General features: G+C 42.3%; 1 protein-coding gene across 2 annotated transcripts in view; it reads right to left on the reverse strand.

Moving 5' to 3' along the window:
* Positions 1–17,102, reverse strand: part of GAB1 (GRB2 associated binding protein 1) — an 80,793-nt gene that overhangs the window by 49,894 nt on the left and 13,797 nt on the right. The window lies entirely within an intron of this gene.

Consider the following 17,102-nt stretch of genomic DNA (forward strand, 5'->3'; position numbering starts at 1 on the left):
TAAAAAACAAAAGACCACCCAAGAGTGGCCAAAATCCCACACAATGTGGAACAAGCTCAGCTAAATAACACAGCAGTGCAAAAACCACAATATTTCAACACAAGGGCAGCAGCAAAGCAGCGATATAAAAAAAAATACATATATGAAATTAAAATCGGTTTTACGGTTAGTGCTTTCGTTCAATGGGAGACACAGCAGCTCTGCTTTAGATCATCACTTACTGAGATGTTCCAAATCCTTGACACAACAGGGCAGGCAAAAAAAAAAACACACTAAACGTTTTGACAGAAAAAGATACAAGTAAAACGGCCATCTGCAAATCTTTACGCCAGGAGCGCGCATCAGCTGATGCCGCCATCCTCGTAAAACTTGGCGAACATATGAATGGACCGGACAACCAAGTGGCCACCTTACAAACATGAGGAATTGGAGCTTGATGGAGGAAAGTCCAGGATACACCTACTGCTCTCATAGAATGCTCTGTAACAGAAAACGGTGGATCTCTGACCTCGATACTATACGCTTGGACAATAGTTTGTTGGATCCAGTGTGAGATAGAAGCAGTCGATGCCACAAGGCCCTTACGTGGGCCCTCTACAACCACAAACAGGAAATCTGACCTACGAAATGTGGCATTCAAATACACCCTAAATGCCCTGACTACATCCAAAGAATGTAAGGCAACTTCCATTAGGTGGACAGGCTTGGAACAAAGTAATGGAAGAACAATGTCCTCATTCAAGTGCCAAAGGATACCATCTTAGGCAGAAGAGAGACTCAAGCACATGACGAAAAATAGCGGCTTGCATGAAAACATCGCCAGCTCAGAGACTCTACATGCTGAAGGAATTGTTACATGGAATGCCACTATCTGAGTGTGCAATGCTGACAATACCAGGTTAAGGTTCCACAGGGACAATTTGCATAATGCCCAATAAATTTGTGGAAAAGAAACAGTGACACCACAAGACGCTAACATAAGTTTGCCAATGCTGGCACCTGACCCTTAATTGTGCTCAAGGCCAATCGCTGCTCCACCCTGCATTGGAGAAAAGCCGGAAGACGACCAATGGATAAGGAGTGAGGGTGTACAACTAAGGAAGCCATGCAAAATAGGTCTTCAAATTATAACACTATTGTAATATTACAAGATGTAAAAAAAGATGTGCCCTGCCCTTACTAGCCTTAAACATGATGGGTATAGGGTTGCAACTAACGATTATTTTCATAGTCGTTTAGTTGGCCGATTTTTTAGATTAAATCGGATTTAAAAAAAAACAAAACATATATTTTATTTAAAATAATAATAATAATAATACCCACCACATGACCTGCATTTGTTTTGGCCACCAGCAGGGACTGCTCCTGAGCCATCTTGTTAATGTAGGTCGTACCTGGCATCCTACTCCTGCAGGTGGCATTATACCCGAGGTGATAATCTAAAGTACAGCTGTCTCCTCCGATGAACAAAAGGAGAAAATACCTTTAGATCCTGCCAGAAATCCAGTGAGAGGATAACAATCTGTGCTCTCTTTCCCTGCGGCACTGTTATCAGTTAACATTGTTTTCAGCACGTTCTGTGGAAAAAAAACCTTCCCCCTATGGTATGGAAAAGGAGGAGAGGGGTAGGTGTTCTGTTGCCCTAACACATTTCCTGTTTTGGAGTGGCAACTCTTCTCCATAGATATAGAAGTGAGCGGGCAGAAGAGAAAAGCCTGAAAATAAGAAAATTAATGCAGTCACCACATTAACACCCAAAGTTGGATATATTTAAAGTCTATTTTTTTGGAGGGGGGGGGGCACTACCCTTGTAGAGGGGCTACCGTCAAACAGCAAGTGTTAACGGTTCTTTACACCGGTCCCCTAAATATTAATTGACTTTGGCCTGCCAGATTGCCCCTCCCCTAGCAGTCGGCGCTCACCTTGTCCCTTCCGGAGTGTGACTTGTGCCCTGGCATCCTCATGCAGAGCTATAAGACCTGTATTGTACATGATGATGTTAGTAGGCATAGGATTGCTGGAGCATAGGGGAAAAAGAAGAGGCTGTGGACGCCGGTCTTGGAGCCTACGGGTGCCCTAAATATTTACCAGTTAACACTTGCAGTGTGAAGTTAACACGTAAAACAAATAAAACACAGCATGCCAACATTGTAACGCTCCACAAAAGGTGTGCAGGGCCCCATATAAATGTGGGTGAATATAGAAGTAGTTGCTATAGGTAACTGTACCTCATTCTGGTTTTTCTGACAACAGCAAAGAAAAGCCAAGTGTTTAGTCAAACCTGGGAAGCACTTTTGCACAGCTACATTGTGGAGAGCCCCTTGCTGTGTAGATTAGCTCCCCTGTAAATCCTGCAGTTACTTGAGCCTGAATTCAATCAGCTAATGAGATGAGGTAATCACTGTGTGGTTTCACAGAGCTGGCTTAATGGCAGGCCATTACTTTAATCCCCTGACGTCCTAATGTAACAGCACCATGCTTTAATCTGTATACTACAGCACTCAGAAAGGAACGGAAAAAAATGCTTACTGGGAAAGGTAGCACAGTATAAATAGAGTGTATCTAAAGCCAAAAAACTTTGTTCAGTTTTTTAAAGCGTGTCCTCACTGGAGTGTCACCTTCTTAATGTGTCTGGATACCACTGTCACCAGTATTAAAAGTGAGGGAAAAATGCTAAATTTCGAGTTGTCATCAGAACAGCAATAGAAGGGAAAATCATTCAACTGAGATACTTGTGGTGATGGCAGCTGTGTAGGAGAGAATTTACCTTACGTAGGAAATGTAGATAGCTCCTTGTACTTCCTGTTGTGTGTACAGGACAGGAAGTGAAAGCATATTTCCGCAATGGGACACAGGCTGCTTCAAGTGTACCTACATCCAGATCTACCTGCTGTCCTTCATTAATGTACATGGAGCATGTTCTAGCAGTGAAATCCAAATCTCAAACACCAGCACACCCATTGGTTTTTTCTCTGCGCACACACTTCACTTCTCACTATCTATACCAGCAGTGAGATGGCCCAGTCAGTATCGTAGTATAACGAGATATTCCCCGATCTCATACCCTTGGCACTTTCTGTCCTGCACATACTACTAGCCATCACACTCCTCTCCTGTACATACTGCCAACCATCACACCCCTCTACATACTGCCAACCATCTCAACCCTCTACACTCCTCTCCTGTACATACTGCCAACCATCACACCCCTCTACATACTGCCAACCATCTCAACCCTCTACACTCCTCTCCTGTACATACTGCCATCACACCCCTCTACGCTCCTCTCCTGTACATACTGCCAACCATTACACCCCTCTACACTCCTCTCCTGTACATACTGCCATCACACCCCTCTACGCTCCTCTCCTGTACATACTGCCAACCATTACACCCCTCTACACTCCTCTCCTGTACATACTGCCATCACACCCCTCTACGCTCCTCTCCTGTACATACTGCCAACCATTACACCCCTCTACACTCCTCTCCTGTACATACTGCCATCACACCCCTCTACGCTCCTCTCCTGTACATACTGCCAACCATTACACCCCTCTACACTCCTCTCCTGTACATACTGCCATCACACCCCTCTACGCTCCTCTCCTGTACATACTGCCAACCATTACACCCCTCTACACTCCTCTCCTGTACATACTGCCATCACACCCCTCTACGCTCCTCTCCTGTACATACTGCCAACCATTACACCCCTCTACACTCCTCTCCTGTACATACTGCCATCACACCCCTCTACTCTCCTCTCCTGCACATACTGCCAACAATCACACCCATCTCCTGCTTATACTGTCAACCATCTCATCCCTCTACACTCCTCTCCTGTACATACTGCCAATGCTAAATCCATGCTGCTAAAGAGGGAGTAGTAGCTAAGTGAACAGTTTCCTTTTCCTTCCACAGGCAAAGAAAGGTTCACTTTATATAGAGGGCTTTGTACCTCTAAAAATCACTGAACTCAAGGAGACAAAAATATTTTAACGTTTTATAGTTCTATGTGTGTAGAGGATAGGATGAGCAAAAATCATTTGTGAAGAACCTGGGATTATATATTTATTGTTTTCTTCAAATCCAATTACACAAAATGATTATTTCCATGGTTTTCCAAGCTAGAATAGGTGGTGACAGCTGATCTCGTCACTCAAAAGGTCAAAAACAAAAACAGAAAGAAGAGCAAGACACTTCTGTCTATTCCTCACAAATCTATCAAACAGTGCAAGCAATTGTTTCAACGGGTACAGAAAACCATGCACTCTCATGCCATTACAGATGCTTGAAAGGCCTTAATGCTCATTAAAATTGTATAAGGTTGCAAGAAAGATTTTCATCAGCCCAAGAGATAAAGTGCATTAAATATCAACCGCATCCAAAAAAAATAAAAAATGAACAAATATAGGCGAGGATTGCTAGTCAGAGCCAATACAATGATTTACAATCATCAAATGACTTGGTACAATACACCTTGTTTCATAAAAATAAAATGTTTTCCGCTTGCAAGTGCCCTGCATGGTACAGAGGTATGCTGGGATACTATTCCTCACAGAATAATCAGATATAATATCGCTATTTCAAAAATGGCAGCAATGTGAAAGAGTAATAATCCAATCAAATCAAAATGACATACAAAACGTTCTTCCTTATAAAAGATGTCAAATGAAAAATAATGAGCCGTTACAAGTTATTACTTCTTGTTTACCATCATCACTGTTGTGTGTACTACCATAAAATAAAAAAGTAAATATTAAAAGGATTTTAACCAGGTATGCAACTCAAGTAGCTTTATAACAGACACATTGAATATTCATGAAAAAACAGATATTTACAGAAAATGTTAGATAAGCTACACCTAAGGAGTTTGTAGCTTGAAACTTAAAGCTCCAAAAATGCTCAAGAACCAAAATCTCATGCTTTTTAATTCTTCCTGTTTACATACAAGTGCTCGGGTGATTCTAGCTTGATGCCTGAAGGTAAAAGGTATGTGAGCTACTTTTAAAGCAGAATGGGGCATTTTAAGCCCAGCAGACTTCAATGGTAGCACCTGAAAACACCTAAAATTTGCATTTTTCAAAGCTAAACAATCATCTATCTCCTTCTCGTCGTACGTTGCCTTTTATTGGCTGAAACAAAAAACGCTCTACCTGAATATGCTTTGAAAAAAACATCGAGGAACACTCTAAAAATCAGGTGTGAAGGCAGCCTTAGGCTCACACAGAACAAGACAGCATTGTCTACAGGCAGCAAACCAGTCAAATAAACTGGTTTCATCCTAACATACAATAACAGCACTAGAATATTTAGCCACATGCAGTGCAAAACACAGACCTGTTTCCCATGGTATTTCTCAGATCACGGCATCACAACTCTCTGCTGGAACAGAGCTCTAGAAATGGATGATTGACCTTGGTCAAAGTTAGTGACTTCAAGTACTCTATGTTAATAAACGAAATGGAGCAATACACCAGAGACTCGCAGCAGCAAACGATTGGTGGACGCGGGTAGCTCTCCTTAGCATAACGCTAATGTAGCCTCATAATTCTTTCTTCTTGTATGCAATAAAGAGATCATTAAATCGAGGAGAAATAAATCCCTCTCTCTGAAAACATGACTATCATTTCATAAAAGAAAAAAAAGCTTTTTCCAAACCAAAAAAAAATGCAAAATGAACGTAAATTTATTTTCAAATTTTAAGTGTCGATATAAAGTGATATCCAAAAAGACATTTCGCCCAAAAGTGACATTTCAGCTTTCAGTTATCTCTTGAATCTGGTGGAAACATTCACCTTATTTCAGCCCTTTGGGAGTTTTTGGTGGTAAATGCAAGTTTCCTCTAAAGTAAATTATATATTTATATGTTAAAAAAAAAGCAAGCTCTTATATATAATAAATATGAAATAGAAATGGTTCTGATAACATTAGAACAGAACTCCAGCCAAAAAACATTGCTTGAGATTGTGGTTCAGAACTGCTGACGCAGAGCTGTGGCACGCCATACTGCTGCTTTTCAGAAAGAGAATACTCTGGCAAGTAGAACTTATGCCAAAAGGTTTTTTTTTTTAGATTTGGAGAGAGTAAGGGAGGGTTAACACTTGTCAACTTTTTATTGCCTCCCGTTTCCCATTGAGGACATTTCCCTTCACTTCCTGTCCAATAGCCACAACAGGAAGTGAAGGGAAAAATCCCCAAAGTGATGGAAATCCCTGGTGGTTAGCAGGGTCACCAGAACTAGTGTCTCCATTGGAAGATTTCTCACCTATTCCTTTTCTGAAGACAGCCCAAATTTTGGGATTTTCTTTCGAGTTCATTGAGAATAGAGAAAAGAGACCACGAGGGCCGGTGCACACCTATGCGACACCCCACCGGTCGGCAATCATGCACGATTCCGTGTGGATTGCCACGTGATCAGGAGTCGTTTAGATGTGCACCGATCGCGCCGTGGGTGCCATTATTCTCCAATGGTACCCTAGTCGCACCGGGCGGATTGCGCGGTTTCCCGCCGCGATTCCGTTGGTGCTTCCGAACACGAGTACCTTTTTTCTGTGATACACGACGCACAAAACGGGCGGAAAACCACACACTCCATCCGGCGCGACTGGGGTGCCATTGGCAATCCACATGGAATCGTGCACGATTGCTGTGGGGTGTCGCACAGGTGTGCTTCGGCCCTCAACCTTGATGAACCGGCCCAAATTTGTTCAGTGGTTGGCCCCATCTACACCCTTCCATCCAGTATCCTTTGATCAAAAAATTGAAGAAGCCAGCCGAATCAGCTGCCATCACTGTTCAGGTATTCTGACAGTGGCACCCCCGCCTCTGTCAGAATACAACAGCCCAGCAGGAGATTAATTCATTACATATGAATGGGCTGAACTACATATTTAGTTCAGCCCATTCAGAACTGTAAAAACAAAAAAAAACAGTGTATGGCCAGCTTTAGAGTAGTTCTGATGATATCGTTCAGAGAAAACAGCACCAAGGCATCAGCTTTAACAGCCTTTCACAGTGTTACATTTGGAAAATGCGCTTACACAGTCAAGTACAATTTATAAAAGGTTATTGTGTAAAAGGAAAAGAAAATAATGGAGCGTATGAATAGAAAGCTCACTGGCTGGATGCAAATACACAAACATTTCAATAGTCACAAAAAGTCTTATTACATGCGAACATCTGCTTGTTTTATGGCCAGTTCACCAACAAAGTTAATATCCTACTTGAACTCGGCAGTTAGATGTTGCTGACACAGAGACCTTTTTTTTCATCCACTATTTCTCAGCTGGAAAATAGAACATTCCATTAAAAAAAAAATAACAAGTTTGGCCATATCTACAAAGAAAGATTTGATAGCAAAACAATTTGTGGAAAAAAAAATAAAAAAATACACTTACAGTAGACCTCCATTTGAACTGAAAGATTGTAGGCTTGGGGGAGTGATTTCAGGAAAGGTGAAGAAGCTGACAAGTTCAGAAAGAGGACTATAGACGAGGATGGGACCACACTGGTGAATAGCATCTACTCACTTTCCCCCACATCCGGTTTAAAAGGGACATTAGAGCACATTTTAGTTATTATAACTGTGTTTAGAGTCTTTTTTTTTTATGTGGCTTTCACTGATTTTACATGATCGGTCTTCAGTTTTGGTATTTAACCCCTTAGTGACCGAGGCCTTTTTTAAATTTTTTGGAACCCATGATATAATCCACATTTTAGGCCTGAAAATTACTTCAACCCCCATTATATATTTTCTGAAAGCCAAAACCCTATAGAATAAAAATGTTAGCAGTTTCAAATTTTTATGTTGCACGATATATTATTATTAAATACCCATTTTTTTAATGAAATATAAAAGATGGTTACAATGAGTAAATAGATACCCAACATGTCCAGGTTAAAAATTGTGTGCATCCGTGAAACTGCAACAACATTCAGTACCCCAGAAAGTCTATAGACGATGCTTTAAAAGCCCCCACAGGTCATCAGTTTAGAGATACGCATAAATATTGGCCTTAGAGTTATTGCTCTCACTCCGGCATGCGCGGCGATACCAAACATGTGTAGCGCGATTGTCGTTTTGATACGTAGGTGCACCCGAAGCGTATTTACGTGAAGACGCGTGGGGTGTGGGACCTTAAAAATAATGTTTTATTTTTACATTTAATAATTTTCAAAACTTTTTTTTTACTTTACAGTAACAGGTACAGTAACAGGTACTCATTAAAGGTGATGCTGGGGGTCCAAAAGACCCCCCAGTGTCACCTTTACACTTGAAATAAGCTATTGAAGTGCAGATCGCACTTCAATAGCTTATTGCTGGGCTTCAGGAGCTTCAGGAGCCCAGCCCTGACAGCTAAATGACCGGACGTGATGCAATCTGCATCACTCCCGGTCCCATAGTACAGAGAGAGGATCAGTGAACGGAGGTTCGCCCATCTGGCTGCCAGCACCATGCAAATATATGATGCTAATCCAGGGAGGGCAGCATTGAGGACCACCCCCCAGCATTCAGAAGTGGACAGAGGTCTGCCTCCTGCCCTCTGCCATGCTCCCGCAGCCTCACTTTGGTGAAGTTGTCCCTAAGATAACAGGAGGTGAAAGAAAATCTCTGCTAGCAATACACATATTTTCCTCATTCAGCCTCTGAAATCTAAAAGATTCCTTCATCCATGCCGTTCATAAGGAATTCCCACCCTCCGGCTAAGGTACACAGACCGATTGGATGCAGTCACCGTTCGGCCAACATTTTTCCACCTGGCACCTTCGATTTTGTAATCGACATTTGTTGAGCCAGGTGGTGCCAATAGGGCCACCGACAGCACAGATTTGGCTGATTCCGAAGGAATGACTGAAATTTGAGCCCTGTATGGCATACCTACTAATACTTTTTCAAAAAAGATTTTCTTTCGTTGTTTTTTTTGGTGAAGGTCTTTGTGCAGATTCCACGCTACTCTGAGCAGTGAAAGTAGGGGGACAAACTGAGGGCTTCCTCATTAACAATGCTTCCAATTCTTTAACCCTTTGTTAGGACATAGTGTTCAGATTAGTTGCGCTAGGAAAGATGTAAATAGTCACCAGCTGCAACAATGTATGTGGAAAGCCTTAAAAGGTGAACTATGGGGTTAAGGCTTTTCCCCATAGTTCTCCTTAGGGTAACGGGAGGACACAAACTAGCGTCCTACCGTCACCCTAGGCTCAGTATACCGCGAGCTGTAGCTTGCGGTATACTGAGACGCCGCAGTATACCACGAGCAGCTGCTCGCGGTATACTGAGACGCCGAAGTGGATCCCGACAATTGTGCCGGGATCCGCCCAGCTGAGTGACTGACAGCTGGCTCTGCCTATCTAGAGGCAGAGCCAGCTGTACCCGACCCCTCCCCCGTCCGCCAGAGTTGGCATAGTTATGAATCGGTCACATACCACAGTGTTATTTAAGACAGTTTGAAGTTTCAAACACAACAGTGGATTTATCTACCTATGTGTTTGTGTGATCCACTGGCTCACGTTCATACACGGGCTTTCAGATAATTCATACTAAAAGGACAACCACACATTTTGTATATACTATTTTATATTTGTGATGTAGTGGAATATACATCTTCATATACTCACCGATACACTATACACTAAGCAAGTGTACACGCAAGTCGACATAAGAAATCACCAATTCATTATTAAGGGCTTATGGTCGTTTATTAATTATAATACAACAATCACTATTGTTTTATCACTTAAGGAAAACAAATCAGTACAAATCAGTACACAGTTTAAATCACATACACAAGGTGGTTTAATACTCAGATTAGCAAACACCAAGCGCAACATATCAGCTACATGTTGTTCAGATACCAAGTACCGTACTCTGTACTTTTCCAGCTCCAAGACTAGAGAAAAATTCTAAAGTTAGGAGGCAGCTGTCATTTGTAAGGAGCACACGGAGCTTGCATCAGTCTACAGATCTAGTTTACAACTGATCTGAACACGGTTTACAAGTTTAACAAGCCCTCTATGTGATAGCACAGATACAGTTACAGGTAGGGATGTTCAGATACCAAGTACCGTACTCTGTACTTTTCCAGCTCCAAGACTAGAGAAAAATTCTAAAGTTAGGAGGCAGCTGTCATTTGTAAGGAGCACACGGAGCTTGCATCCCTGTTTTAAATGTACGATTTCTTTTTTTTTGTGAGTTTTTCTAAAACAATACAGACTAACGATTTCAAGACAGTGGTGGAGCGCCAGAGCCAGGTCCCAGCTGCAACGGCTGCAACCCTGGTAGTTCTCATGAAAATGCCAAGTATCTGCACTGGTATCTGAACATTCCTAGTTACAAGTTCTCTTATTGGAGACATCAGGGGTCTATTAGACCCCTAACGTCACCTAGGGACCCCAAAGAAATTGATGTAGCAGAGATCTGCTTCACCAGCTACAGCCCGAGAAAGGACACATGAAATGACACATGTAACACACACACACACCACTTCCGCATTCAGGAATCACGCCCCGGAACTATACTAGCGATCGGGTGGCTCCATTGCCGCTTAATCGCAACTGCTGTTGCTGGCTGTAAACAATGCGAAGGGTTTCCCCCTTGTACGCATGAAGGGGCACGAGCAAGAAAGGGCAATTAAAAATGTCCTCTTGCTGTTACGTGTGAGCTGCCCAGACATTAAATTACAAATTGGACGGACAGCAAGGGGTAAAAAATGACAGATGACGTCTAATGTTTGAGGTTTACTATAGTTGTTGCCAATGAAGCCGTTTTTTAAAGAAAATCACACTGGCTCCAGGAATAGACGAACGGTCTAATCTGCCCCAAATTCCAAATTGATTTGTCCACCCTTGCTTTAAGTTGTCACTGGAAAAATTGCCCCAATTAGAAGGTGGACTTGACTATGTTCTTCCCTAGTGACAATAGTCATTGGGACAGTGACAACTGAAGGATATATCATTGGTGAGAATGAATCTCCCCAGGACAAGCATAGGTAGAAATAAAGCTATACAAAATGTAAATAAAGTTTTGGTTATAGATGCAATGTCATTTTCTATTACAGAAAATGCTGCAGGAGAAGCGAAACTTTGTTAAGAAGGACCACAACTGTACCAAGCATGGAACTCCTAGAGAAATAAATTATTGGTTTTAGTTGTACATATAATCTTAAAGTAGTATTAAAACAGAACTCCAGGGAAAAATGTTAACCATTGCAATGCAAGGGTTAAGGGCTCATTTTTGCCTAGGTGCAAAAATGAAACAAGTTATACTCACCCGATCCTCAGAGTTGGCTGTCTCGTAGAAGGGCCCCTGGAGCCTCGCTCCCCGAGTCATCTTGTTCTATACAGTGTATAGGATGTGAGAATGCCGAATGACATACCATCGCTGCAGTGAAGGAGAGAGGCTGGAGGATCACTGTAGGAGTCAGCCAGCTCCAAGGCTCGGTTGAGTATAACTTTTATTAGTGAACCAAGACAAAAGACAAGCACTTAACCCTTGCAGTCTTGGGGTAGCACCAATGCAAGGGTTAATAAATGTTTTCCCCAGAGTTCTGCTTTAAACTCAAACTTTTGTTCAATAATGAATCCAGATCAAACAAAGAAATTGCCCAGCAAAGTACTTCTTTACCAAAACACTTAAATCAAGTTACTGAACAGCTGGCTCCAACTCTCTCAGATCAGCTTCCCTGAACTTCCTGTCCAGTACAAGATAACAAGGGACAGCAAGGTCTTCAGCAGCTACCCATCTACTAGATTGGAATGGATTGCCTTGCTAAACCTGTGTGTTTGTGGAGACACACACACGGCTTACTGGCAAACACAACAGGATATCAGGGTCAATGCTCAGGGGGAGCAGCTGATTTTGAAGGAAACTAAAATGTTTAAACATGAAGGAGCTGCATCCATTGTAAGTGATTTAACGAGCATTTAAAATAGCCTAAACACCTTTTGACTTTAATATCACTTTCAGAAGGACTGGGAAAATGTATGCATTTTCTATTCCAGTACAGAGATTCTACAAAAAAAAAAAAAAACTCAAATAGTTTAGTCCACTCCCCACACCCAGCAACTAAATTTAACCAGAGTTTGAATTACTATATTTGAGGAATTCACTTCCTTTGTCTGTTTCCTGAGACAAAAATGTTTTTCTTGCAGAGGGAAAGTCTAAAGTCTACAAATAGTCAAGGAAAGTGTTTCCATGCAGCTCATTATCTATGGACAGCACAAGAAAGCATTAGAAAGCTATTCCACGATGAACTTAACCATGTGATGGATTGTATGTTCTTTATCTTCCCATCACATTACATTGTTAGCCCCGAGTCCCACCCTTTTGAAGCTCAAAGCTTCGATATGCTCAACAACCAAAATCCCATGCTTTCAAATTGTTCCTGTTCACAAATAAGCACTCAGAAAGGTACATGAGCTACTGTTGAAGTAGAATGGGGTGCTTTGGGACCCTAAGGCCTCATTCACACACAACGCAAGAGCAAAATTTTATATTGCTTATATACGCGTACATGCACGTATATATGCGTGTATATACAAGCGTATGTGCGTATATGCGTGCACTATTTACATTTCCACAATACATCATTCGTAATAGAAATGTCAATTAACTGTACGTGCGTATATATGCAGAAATACGTTGCCCGGACGCATCTCGGTTCCATTCAGTTTTTGCGCATTTTTACGCTACGCAAATACGCGGCTCCATAAGCAGCTATGTGTATGGAGCCATTTGCTACATATGGTAATATACGCGCGTGTGCGCGTATATGTGCGGCAGTGTGAATGAGGCCTAAGGCTTCATTCACACTGTTTACTCCAAGCTCACCCCTGTGATGGACTACAAGGTCATGTTCAGGTTACTAATTTGTATTGAGATTGTAGTCTATCACAGGAGTGGGCATGGAGCGGTGGCTACTTTACAACATGCACAGGGGACCAGGGGGGACAAAAGTAGCCACCCTCCAGAAGGAAGGACAGTGTCAGCACCAATTCAGAGATGATTTGAGGATCTACAGCCGAGTGATACACAAATAAACTGCATGTTTGTTCATAGATAAGGTACTTGAATGTTTTTTTAAGATTTAACTCCTGACTTTAGTGTCACTTTAAGTGTACGGCATGCACTTTATCACATAACTGCTGAATCTGCAGACAAAGTATTTCACAGATTCTTTTATATACATCATCTTCAAAAAGAAAAGCCACTATGCTGCATTTCCACTTAAAAAGAAGAGGGAAAAGATAGTGCACCTTTTTAAAGAGCCAATCACAAAGTGAACAAACCAGAAAATCAAGCTTTAATTGCATAGTATGCAAACAGGACTAAGGGCAAAGCTGTGGCAAGTTGAAACATTTGTCAGATTAGTACATTTTCAGTGCTCGACACAGACTTCTCACGAAGTTCCCGACATTATCCTAGACATAAGTGAACATCTGAAAACAGAGTACCATATGGTTTCCAGATTTTAAAGCTCCGGGAGTAACTAAACACAATCCATTTGTAGAGTTACAGGTGCACATCTCCAACAGCTAAAACCAATATTCCCACAACCTTTTTAGATACAGTCTACTCATTAGCTCGGAAGTCTGTTCAAAATAGTGTAGCTGAACTTGATTTTTTTAGGATCTCTATGTAGGGCGCAGTACTGAAAGTTCAAAGAGAGTTAATGAGAATCTGGTCTAAACACAAATGTTTCTATTGTTTGTAATGGCAAAGGATTTCAACAATTCTGTCCCTGCTAGGCGTCCATTAACACAGACTGGGGAATGGAAAAAAAAAACCAAACAATTTTCTGGAGGTATGGACTTTCAAAAGATTTGTGGAAAAAAAAATGCCCTGTTGCCAGTTTCGGTAGCTTTACCGACACAGGTGACAGATTCAAGTAGTTATTAATAGTGCCACATTTACAAAGTAGTGAAACAGCCGCACAAAATCTGAAAATAATTAGCTCCTGTTCAACTCCAAGCTGGCTTAAGGTGCCCATACACTGCTCGATTCTCATACTAGAATCGCGGGAAATCCCGCGATCGTACGAGAATCGAGCAGTGTGAACGAAGACGTGCGACCGTTTCTACTGTACGGTCGCACGTCTTTTGTCTAAGGAGCACGCTAGAAAACTAGCCGAAAATCGTACGATTTTCGGCTGGTTTGAACGGTGCTCGGGAGACAAATGCCGAACAGGCCGGTGTGCGCACACTGCCCGTTTAGCATTGCGGTCATCGGAAGCCCGCCCCTAAGGGGGGCGGGCTTGCGATGATCGAGAGTACGATCTGCCTGTCCAAGATGGGCAGATCGTACGTTTTTTAATTACTTTACAACCATCGCAAGACTAAGGTCTTGCGATGGTTGTAAAGTGTATGGCCACCTATACAGAGACTAACAAAGTGCATTGCACTGTGTAGCAGCGTTGCACGTTTGCCTGCACTACCCCCTCCCTGGTTAAAGGTGAACTATGAGGTGAGTGAAAATCACTCATCCTCATAGTTCGAGCCGATGTGTGACAATGAAACTGTCACACATCGGCTCAATAGATCGGGAAGTGAGCGAACACATTGTTGCTCGCTCACTTCTCGATTATCTCCCTGCAGAGAGCGGTGACTGTCAGTCACCGCTCCCTGCAGGGATCCCCCCCACACACCGATCTTCCAGTGCTGACTGGAGGAACGGGAGGGGGAGCAGGCAGGCACAGCTGGCTCTGCCTCTAGATAGGCAGAGCCAGCTGTCACTCACGCACCTGGGTGGATCTCGACAGCCTTGTCGGGATCCGTCCCGGCTGTAGCGTTCTCAGTATACCACGAGCTGTAGCTCGCGATATACTGAGCTTTGGGTCACGATAGGATGCTAGTTAATGTCCTCCCGTGACCCTAAAAAGAACTATGGGGAAAAATACTTACCCCATAGTTCTCTTTTAAGGACAGTGTTTGCTGCATAGCTGACGGCCTCCTTAGCAACCAATGACACTGAATGGAGCATGAAGAGGGTGCCAAGGGACTAGCTCCCCACCAGGTCCCTTCTGCTAGTGATTGACAGCACACCACATTGCACATGCCAGTACAGAAATGGTTGAGGTACATTTTTGGCAGCCCATTCAATATAAAAAAAAAAAAAAAGTATTTTTCTAAATGATTTCTAGTCTCTTGCAATGTACCTTTAAAACTCACTGGCAAAGTTTATGTCTTCAGGAAGAGTAAAGCTGGCCATACACCTATAGATTTTTTATGGTCAGATGGAAAAACAGATTCCTCCAGCTACACTAAACTGTGTGGATGGAGGAATCTCCCACTGGGCCAAGCTTCAGTATCCTGCTAGTCGGCCCCACTTGCTCTCAAAATACCTGAACAATGCCTGCATCCAATCAGTCCTCCTGTGACCCTTAAGAGAACTATGGGGGAAAAACACTTACCCCATAGTTCTCTTTTAACTCCTGACTTTTGAGTGACTTGCTGGTACCAAGACATCAAGGTGGCATGTGTGATTTGTTGCCAGCGACAGAATAGTGTGTTATGGCACTAAAAGATACATTAGTAATACAGGCGGGAAAAAAAGAAAAGAGAGCCTGCCTTTGAGACAGTGAAGCTTTCTATACAACCAAAACTGACAGACATATTTTCGTCACTGTAGCCTGTGGAAAGATATTCAAGGATGGAATAGTCTGCTTCCGTCTGTGAAGTCTTTAAAAGGAAAAAAAACCTCACAAACATACCCAGCAGTCAGTATTTGCAGCTGAACTAAAAATAGTGGAGGCTGGTCACTTCTCTAATCTGATCATCACTTAAGGCCTATTCACACTTAAGTGCTTTGTTGCGAGACCGTAATGCACATTATGGCACACATTGACGTGTGTTGTGTTAAGGTGGCCCATTCATAATTAATGCTTGCACCACTACAAATGAAATTACCATGCACAACAGTTTTATCAAAAGGAAGCACACCACACGATGTGTGCATTGTAGTTCTGATGTAAGGCGTCATGCGTAAAAACGAATGTACAGAGCGTTGGGGTACCAGTCACAATGAACGGCACCGCACAACGAGCAAGTATGTCTCGGAACATTAACATGTGAGTTTTAGGGCCCCCTCACACTATGTGCAGTGACCTGCATTTTCAAAGTTGGCTGAAGACTGCACGGCGCGAAAACGCTAAAATCTTTACATCTGCACAGATTCTGCTCTATTACACTTTAGCCGCGTACCTGCGGAATCCACCCCTGAAATCGTGCTTGGACAATTTTGCGGGACGAGCGGGTTTTGTACTGCACGGTCCTCACAATAGTCTGCAGATTAACACGAATTTTTTTTATGTTTAGAGCGGTTCAGCGCGTATTCGTATGGCCGAACACGCACAGAAAACCGCTCTCGTGAATGGAGCCTCAAGGAACAGAAAGTGAAGAGGAAATAGGGTTAAAAACACAAACAATGGTTGACATTAATACACATTTAAACCCTCAAAAAAATCAAAACGCATAAACAGATAAAGATCTGTACGGCGGTATGGACCTTCTGTTGTGGGCTAGAGGAAGTAATTTATGAACTGAAAAGTGAAAACTCGCTTTGCAAATAAACAGCCTATACTCCTATAGTATAGCAACCTAATTGATGTAATAAATCAAAGATCATGAGGAAGTGAAAGCACCAAAGTCATTTGGCGCACTTTGATAAAATCGAATAGATATTTATGATGAGCCATGGGTAGACTCTTGGTTTGTGGAAATCTATTAATTTATGTCTGCTGTTAAACCTGTTAGTTAACAAGACACACAAGACCAAGCTCAAAATAACATTATGGTAACTGCACCCAGTTGTACAATCTATATTTATACATTGTGAGTTAGTTGATGAGCTTTCCCTAAAATAAATGAAGTGATAATACACAAAGAAGGAGTTAGATCATCATAAAAGCAAGGCACTGGGGCAGGTGTACGAATATGTCCAAACATACAGTATATGCATTTATAGGAAGTATGGTTCATAGCCCCTTTCACCCCTAGCAGAAAGTGACTTAAAATCCAGGAACCAGGTCGCCAATGTTCCTTCAAAATTACAGCTGGTGCCTAACTTTGAGGTTTTCTCTACTTGTTGTCAGTGGAGCTGGCTC

The sequence above is a fragment of the Nanorana parkeri genome, unplaced genomic scaffold (genome assembly GCF_000935625.1).
Source record: "Nanorana parkeri isolate BGI_ZX_2015 unplaced genomic scaffold, ASM93562v1 scaffold104, whole genome shotgun sequence".
Classification (NCBI taxonomy): Eukaryota; Metazoa; Chordata; class Amphibia; order Anura; family Dicroglossidae; genus Nanorana; species Nanorana parkeri.